Genomic DNA, 8,532 nt, shown 5'->3' on the forward strand with positions numbered 1-8,532 from the left:
AAACCCAGGCAGGTCCTGGGTGTTCGAGTAAGACCCCAGCGTAGCTGTCCTCTCGAAGGCCCCCTCGCCCTACGCCCTAAATTTTCATGATTCTGGAGTAGGAAGTATCCAAGGCCGTAAAATCCACAAGTCCGTATTTCCATGCTTCCCCGCTCCGAAGATTCTAGGCGTCTCATCCCATTTGACTCAACTCAACCCAAATGGATTTGCAATCCAGTAGGGAAGCCACCCTCCGGAAACGGCCAGGTGTGGGCATGCAGAGCAGGTGCAGCGGTGTTCACTCTCCATAATCGAGAAGCGCTGGGAACGGCCTCCGTGTCCCTAGGCGCGAGGCTGGCTAGGTAAGGAGCAGTGGAGCCGCACAGGGACTACGTGGCCTTCGGAAAGCGTGACGTTGGCTTCGTGGACACAAACATGGAGCTATCTCCAGGGCTCGTGGTGACGTGGGAAACCCAAAGGGGGCGAGATCCATTCACAGAACACTACGCAAGGTACATGCCTACTGAAGTTTAAAAATCAAAACCTCCGCAGATACAGATAAGTGCGTCACACAGAGAAGCCCTGGAAGGGGCAGCTGGGGAGGGCGATGGGTGGGGTGTGCAGGTGAAGGCTGCTTCTCCACAATGTGGTCCCCTACAGGGAGAGGGTGTTCACGGATTCGCGCGACTTGTGCTATCGTTGGATTCCTTTTCCTTTTTTTATTTATGTCTCTCCCCCGCCCCCCCCACCCCGTTGTCTGCTCTCTCTGTCCATTCGCTGTGTTCTTCTTGTGTCCATTTGTATTCTTGTCAGCTGCACCGGCATCTGTCTCTTTCTGTCGTGTCATCTTGCTGTGTCAGCTCTCTGTGTGTGTGGCACCATTTGTGAGCAGCCTGCATTTTTTTCACGTGGGGCAGCTCTCCTTGCGGGGCGCACTCCCTGCGCGTGGGGCTCCCCTACGCAGGGGACACCCCCACGTGGCACGGCACTCCTTGCGCGCATCAGCACTGCACATAGGACAGCTCCACACAGGTCAGGAGGCCCGGGGTTAGAACCCTGGATCTCCCATGTGGTAGGCTACGCCCTATCTGTTGGGCCAAGTCCACTTCCCTCCTTATTCTTTTTCATTCTAAAATTCCAGAAGAGCAAATGTCTTCCAAGTTCCTTTGCCTCCCAGAGCCTGGGTCTCAGGTTTTATGGGGGCCCAGAGGTCTCCTCAGTGTTGTGGCCAGAACGGGTCAGGCAGGCAGGACAGCTTCTCCCCCTGCTCTGAGCCCAAGACTCCATCCTGCACAGCCGGGGGTCCTGAGACCTCCAGAAGAGAAGCACCCCGCGCTTCTGGAGAGAGCGCCGCTGACCTGCCCAGCTCCGGCCCTGCCCCGGGGCTGTGCCCTGAGCCCCCCGCCTGGCCCGGCCTGGAGGAGAGGAGAGAGGGGGCCCGGGACTCAGTGCGCCGCCCCCACACACCCACCACAGGGGCTCCCCAGGGCCGGGGGCCTTCACTGATCCCAATGCCACGTTTTACAGATGGGGAAACCGAGGCTCAGAGCAAAGAAAGGGTTTGACCAAGGCCCCGTCCTGAGCTCGGAGCAGCGCGTGCTGTTCTACTCCCCTGCGAGAAGCTTCCCGTAGTCCTCACCCACCCCACGAGCTGCAGCCCCCAACATGCATATTCAAAATTCATTCTTTAAAAAAAAAATTTTAAAATACAAACAAAAAACATTCATTCTTCCCAGTTTGCCCCATGAGGTGAGCAGGACGGGAGTTCCTCGCCCTGCTCACAGGTCAGGGAAATCGAGGCCCGGGAGGTGAAGGGGCGGAGGGCAGCTGAGGCCAGCCTGGGCCGGTCATACGCCCACTTGGCGGGCACTGCTGGGCCCAGCGCTCCCTCCCAGCTCCCAGCGCCCTGCGGGGTTCATCGGGCGCCGTGGGGGCGGGGCGGGGGTAGGTCCCAGCCCTCCTCGCCCTGCTGTGAACTCTGACCCTTGGCAGGCCCCTCTTCGGCCCGGCGGGGGCCCAGGGCCCGGGACGATGCCCTCTGCCTGTGTCTGTGAGTCTGCCCAGGCCTCGTCTGTTTGTCTCCCAGCTCACCCCGGGGGGGCTGGGGAGTTGGGGAAAGGGATCCTGTCACAGACGTCGGGGGCACTCAACCGAGCCCCGGTGGGTCCTGGGTAATTAATTAATCACGGGGCTGTTTACAGATTAACCGCAAGGGAGGGGGAAGGCTTAGCTGACGGCGCAGGAAGGGGCCCTTGCCCCCTCCCGGCGGCCCCTGGACCCTGCGGTGTGGGCTCTGGTGCGGGTGGGTGGGCGGCGGAGTCCAGCCTGTGCCCCCACCTTCCTGCCTCTGAGCTGGGAGCCTCTCCTGGCACCCAGGAAGGGGGTCTGAACTCACAGTGGGGGTTAGAGAGGGCTAAGTGGGGGGTAAAGAGCGTGTCAGGCGGCTCCTTCCAAGGACACGAAGCCAGGCTCAGGTGGGACCCCTCTGCGGGGCTGTGTGACGCCAGGCAAGTCTCTGTTCCCGCCTCTGAGCCTCAGTTTCCTCATTCGCAACGTGAGGGCACGACCGCAGGGCAGCTGGAGGGTTAGCAGAGATTGGCGTCTGCAAAGGGCATGGCGAGAGCCTGGCGCTCGGGTGCCCAGGGACCCCCCGCCTCGGGAGACCTGGCCGGGGGCATCCTCCCCGTGCCTGCCCCCCACGGACCGTTGCTCCTGAGGAAGACAGGGCCGGCTCCAACGCCCGGGAAGGGAAAGTGGCCCTTCCTGCAGGGCCCTGTGGGAAAGGTGAGTCACGCTTCCTCACCTGGGCTGATTCACACCTGTGCGGAGCGGTGCGTCAGACAGAAGGACAGGGAAATACCCCTCCTGCGCTCCGGGCGGCCGCGTGCACAGGCGGGGCTGGGGCGGGCGTGGGGGAGGGGCGGCACCTTCTAGATCCACCGACCCCGGAGGGGCTGCTGCGGTCCTGAGGCCCTGGGGGGGGGGGGCGGCCCGGCGCCCCAGACGCCCCTTAGGTCCCAGGGCCCCGCCCGCCGCCGGCCCCGGCCCAGCCGCCCCCCTCCCCTTCCTCCCAGGGCGCCGCGGGGTCAGTGGGCGGCGGTGACTCAGGAGTGGGAAAGGCCCGCGAAGTCATCAGGCAGCCGGGCCACCTCGGAGGCTCTCCGGCCGGGGCTTCCCCGGGCGGGGTGCTATGCGCTCCCCTGGCTGCTGGACGGGGAGGAGACGCCACTCATGGGGACGGAGACCGGCTGGGGTGACCCCAGCCTGGAGGCCCCTCCCGCCCGGCCTCCTGGCCCAGGCCTGCGGACGGAGGAGTGAGGGGACGCAGGCCAGGGCTGCCCGGGCGCGGCCTGGGGGCCGTCGGGGACCGCTTCTGCTGGTGTTTAGGATTTGCTGGGCCTGAGCCTGCTCAGCTGCTATCACGGGGGTCGCCACCAAAGCCACACATGAAGTGGAGCCCGGCACCGCAGGCCACAGACGTTGGAGCAACAGAGACCCAGGTTCGAATCCCAGCGCCAGCTCTCCCTGGCCACAAGGCTCGGAGCCGTTCGCGTCCCTTCTTTGGGCCTGGTTTTCCCGCCTGTAAAATGCAGATCACGGCAAAGTGGCTGTGGCTCAAGCAATTGAGCTCCTGGTGAAAAAAAGGAAAAAGGCATCTCGGACCTGCGTGGTGAGGTGAGGCCCCCACGGGACAAAGCGACGCACCAAAAAAAAAAGACAGTGATGTGACAACAACAAGAACAAAAAAATGGGGCTCATGAGGCTGACCTGGCTGGCGCTGGGAGGATATGACGAGCGCATATCCTGGCAGGAAGCACGCCAGGGGGGCCGGTCAAGGAACGTCAGGGAAGGGGCCGTGGCTGAGCTGGACCTTGTGGGCTGCAGCTCCAGCCAAGGACCTGGCACTGAAGGAAGAGGGAATAAGCGCCCGCCCCCTCTCCCCACCCTCCCATCCACCACAGAACCTGCTGGAAGCTCAGGCGAGGGCCCCCATTGCCCAGACAGCACGGGGCGGTGGGAGGCGATGAAGGGCTGCAAGATGCAACAACCACCTAGCAATGAAAACGTCTTCCTCCCAGCGGCTTCTACCGGCTCAGCCATGGCCAGGCTTTGCTCTGGGGATGGGGACAGAGTGGTGGCCAAGACAGACCACGTCCCTCCCCAGGGAGGGAAGAATGAGGCCGAGTCCTGAGAGCCCGGGAGGCGACTGGACAGTGAGAGCTGTTTAAGCCAGGGAAAGCACTGCAGGGTGATCAGGCGCCATTTTCCCAGGGGGGAAACTGAGGCTCAGAGAGACTTGCCCAGGGTCACCCACAGGGAAGCTTGATGCCCCCTCCCCGCCAGCTCCAGCCTTCTTCCAAGGCCCGGAGGGGTTGCTCGGGCTTGCAGGGCTGGGGACCCAGGAACTGCCAGTCTGCCAGCCCCTCCCTCGACCTGCTGCTCCCGGGGCTGGAGACGGCGGATGCGGCGGTGAGGAGCAGGCCACGCGGGGAGCCACCGCCTTCCCAGACGGGCCAGGCGCATTCCTGCCCGGTGCCGCTCCGCACGCACACAGCGCCCATTGTCTGCCCGGAGACTTTGAGCTGCCGCCCGCCCCGGCCTCCGCCACCTCCGGCGCCCTCCCCGTTCCCAGGTGGGGCTCAGCAAGCCAGAGCACCCCTCTTCTGGTCCCCAGGCCTGGGAGGGCAGCCGTGCCGTGTCCCTCGGAAGCCAGGCCGGGCCCTGCCGCCCCAGCGCCCTGCCAGCCTGTCGGCGGGAATGTCCCCATTTTACAGACCAGGACGCGGACTCAGGGCGGGAGGGGGCTGGCCAGGACCACCCAGCGAGGAAGCGTGTGAGGTGAGCCCCCGCCAGGTGGCCGTGATTTGCAGCCCACGCAGTTTCCACCCCCCCTGGGGAGCAGCCCTGGCGCGGGCAGGCCTGGGTGGGAGGGGCCGAAAGGGCCCCCAGGGAGAAAGTGGGGTCCAAAGCAAACCTTGCGCGGTGGGTGGGGGCTGCCCAAGCGCATCTGTTTGCTCACTCAGCGCCCATGTGATCAGGGAGCCCCCGTCCTAGGCAAGGCACTGCGCTGGGCGCTGGGTGCAAGGGCTCGGAATCAGGTCGGCCCTGCCTGCTGGGAGAGAAAGCAGCAGACCACGTGGGGGCCGCTACAAGTCTCTACAGGCAGTGGAACCAGGGACCACCCAGGCCAAACATGAGCCCCCTTCACAGCCGCTTCCCCCTCTCTGGCGTGTTTTTGTCCTTAGCACCGACCATGACCTAGTCTGACCTGCTGCAGACATACCAGAATCTATTCCCTTTATCTCCCTCCCCAGGGCCTTTGCACTTGCTATTCCGGCCCCGGAGAGCACCGTGGCTAGCTCCCCCTACCCCCTTGCTTCCACCAGGTCCTGTTCAAACACAACCCACCCTGTGAAAAACAGCCCCTTCAGATGAGAGGGGGAGAATTTCCTTGTATGTCTTTTTTTTGTTTGTTATTGTTATTACTACTGAAATAATGAAATCGTTCTAATAATGATTGAAGTGACAAACACACAGCTAGGAGACGACACCAAATTCCACTGATTGTACACTTTGCATGAATTGTATGCTTTATTAACACGTACTAATAAAATTGATTTGCTTAAAAATAGACAGCCCCTTTGCTCCCTTTCCCCACGTCCTTTCCCCTCGGCTCCCGCCACTCTGACGGCATATGTACTTCTTGTTCTGGTGGGATGCCTGTCCACTCCCACCCTAGAGTGGGAGGTCTCGGCGAGCAGGGACGCTCAGCTGACCCGCTGGATGACGTCGATGAGGGAAGAGAAGCATCAACTCTGATTTGGCTTTCTTCATTCATCAAGCTGGTAAAGCCGGAACCCAGATCAAGACAGATCTTCCCGCCCCCCGAAGCGGCCCTCGAGCTGCCTCCGGCCAGTGCCCCCTCGGCCCCCAAGGTGACAGCTTTCCTGGCTCTGTCACCGTTAGCCGCCTGCTTTGGACCGTCAGGTAAGTGGAATCGCCGCGTGGGCTCCTTGGCCTGCGCTCGGTGGAACATTCGTGCACGGCTCTACGGGGAACAGGCAGGGCTGGTGGGTCTTGACTTAAGCAAGTGAATGGCCCACGTGCCCCTGACTGAGAGGGGGCGGCCGGGCAACACGGGGGGCTCAGGGCCAGTGCTCTTGTGCCGCGTGGAGGGGGCAGCCGAGCACAGCCCTGGGGCTGCAGGTGAGAACGGCCCACAGCAGCGCCTCCGTGACTTCCGGCCACCAGCGTCAGCGAGCACAGGAATTAGCTGTCACGTTGGTTAAGTGGTGTCTTGCTGCCACTAAGATTCAGCAAAGCCTGCTCCTGACCAGGCCTCCCTCCCCATCACCCCTATTTGAAGGGGACCCCCGTTTCAGGAGAGAAAAGGGCAAGTGTCTTGCTCTGCCTCGGGAGACCCCTGCCCACCCACTGGGTGTGCCAGAGCTGCCTGGGGAAGCCTGACTCATACCCACATCAAGCTCCAGCCCTGTGCATTAGGAGGTGTTCTGAGAAGCCGTGTAACCCAGGCAGGCTCCCTGTAGGAAGCAGGCCTGGCACGGAGCCCAAGGAGCCTGGGATAGGGTAACTCCCCGCTGAAGTCACCATCTCCCCCGCAGTGACATCACTAGTCAGCTGGAGGGCCAGGCAAGCAGAGGTGGGCCAGGTGGGCGGCTGGAAACATGTCACCAGCCCCAGGGCCAAGCCCGGTCCAGAGCCAAAGGCGCAGGTGCCTCGTTTTACAGATGGGGAAACTGAGGACAGGAAGGACTGGTGGCTGTCCCAGGGTTATACAGCAGGTAACCGGGAGAGGGTCCAGCCTGGGCACCCAGCCCTCGGGTCGCCCGGCAGCGCTCTCTCCTCCGGGTGGGTTCCTTGGGGCTTCTTGCCCAGCCGAGGACGACGCTCCCCAGTGCCCGTTGCGGGGGGGGGGGGAGTAGGAGAAGCATGAGGGTAGAAGAAAGCAGGGGCTGGGTTCAAGAGGGGCCCAGGGGCCCCAAGTGCGGGATGGTCTGTGCCCCCAGGAGCTCCCAGGCTGGTGGAGGGCGTGGGGGAACAGACCAACCAAGGCACGGACGTCCGTGGATGTCCGTCTGCAGACATGGTAGGAAGTGGGCTTGGAGTGCTCTTCTGGCAGTCAGGAAGGGCTTCCTGGAGGAGGAGACTGTATAGACTGACCGGTCAGCATGGAAACATGGACCAAATGTGCACTCCGGCCCTGAGCGTCCCCAGAAGCGGGCTCGCAGCACCTCGCACCCTTGTCTCCTGAGCATCTCAGCCTGAACAAGGCCAAGCCCAGACCCGCGTCTCCCTCCCCAGCCTGCTCCTCTCGGCGCCTCCTCCGCCTGCCGCGCAGACCCTCCCTGGTCCCTCTGTCCCCACAGCCGGTGGTAGAGGGCGGGGGCTGCTTTCGCACTTGTTAAATTTTCAGGAGTTTTGAAAGCCAGCTTTTAAACACGGCCATGAGTAAAAACTGAATTATGTAAACTTACAATTGAATACATACTCCAAGCACATCCTAATTATTTGACCCCATTATTGTACTATTGTACTATTATCTGTGCTCTTGAGATTATTTACACCTGGCGTATCCGTGTAGCAGAAATGCTATGTAATGATGCCCTACTATGCTCCTGTCCCCAACTCCAAGCGCAGGGACTTCACTTTGGTAGTTTGAAATTGACCGTGGTGGGTGTTCTTATACCACAGAAACTGGAAACGCTACAAATCAGGGCTGTTTCCCTCCCCCCCTCCCCGAGAGCCGGTTGCTAAACACTTCCCGGCACACCCCTGCCCACTCGCACCCCAGCGCCACAGCTCTCCCTCCAGAATCTGAAAACCCCCACCCCTCCACGGCCACCACCCCGGTCCCAGGCTGCAGCCGGGCCCTCCTGGACCTGAGCAGTCTGCCCAGTCTCCCCCCCTTCGCCCTAGCAGCCCCCCAGTCCATGCTCCACGCAGCAGCCGGAAAAGCCTTTCGACACCCCGAACATAAACGACTGGCATCCCGCAGGGAAAGCGGCTCCAAGGTCCCGCCGGGGCCAGCCTCTCCTGTTCTCCCTGGCCGCACGGCTTGTCCCACAGCACCGCAGGCCACCCCCTAGGCATCGCCCAGTCTGCGCCAGGAGGTGCCTCCTCCAAGAAGTCCTCCTTGACTTCCCTGTGGAAGCCGATGCCAGCCACACTCGGCCCCCGCACCCACTGGGGTTGGTCTTTGCACAGATCTTTCGGTGACCGCTTCCCAGATTGTGCCTGCATCTGCATTCGCCATCTGTCCTGCCCGCTAGAATGTAAGCCCCGGGTGGGCAGGGCTCCTCTCTGTATCCTCAGGGCTGCAGCCCCAGCTCTGTGCACACAGGAGATGCTCAGTAAGTAGATTCTGGTTGACTCGGTGAGCGAATCCACGGGAGGGTATGAGGACTCTGAAAAATGTCACTGTCTACACGTCTAAGAGATGGAAGAGAAGCGTCGGGGACGTGGGCCCTGAGCCCCCTTCCCCACCAGCCCCTCCACCTCCTCCCCGCACCTCCAGCCCCAGCCCGCCGTGCT

This window comes from Dasypus novemcinctus, chromosome 12 (genome assembly GCF_030445035.2).
Source record: "Dasypus novemcinctus isolate mDasNov1 chromosome 12, mDasNov1.1.hap2, whole genome shotgun sequence".
In the NCBI taxonomy this organism is placed as follows: Eukaryota; Metazoa; Chordata; class Mammalia; order Cingulata; family Dasypodidae; genus Dasypus; species Dasypus novemcinctus.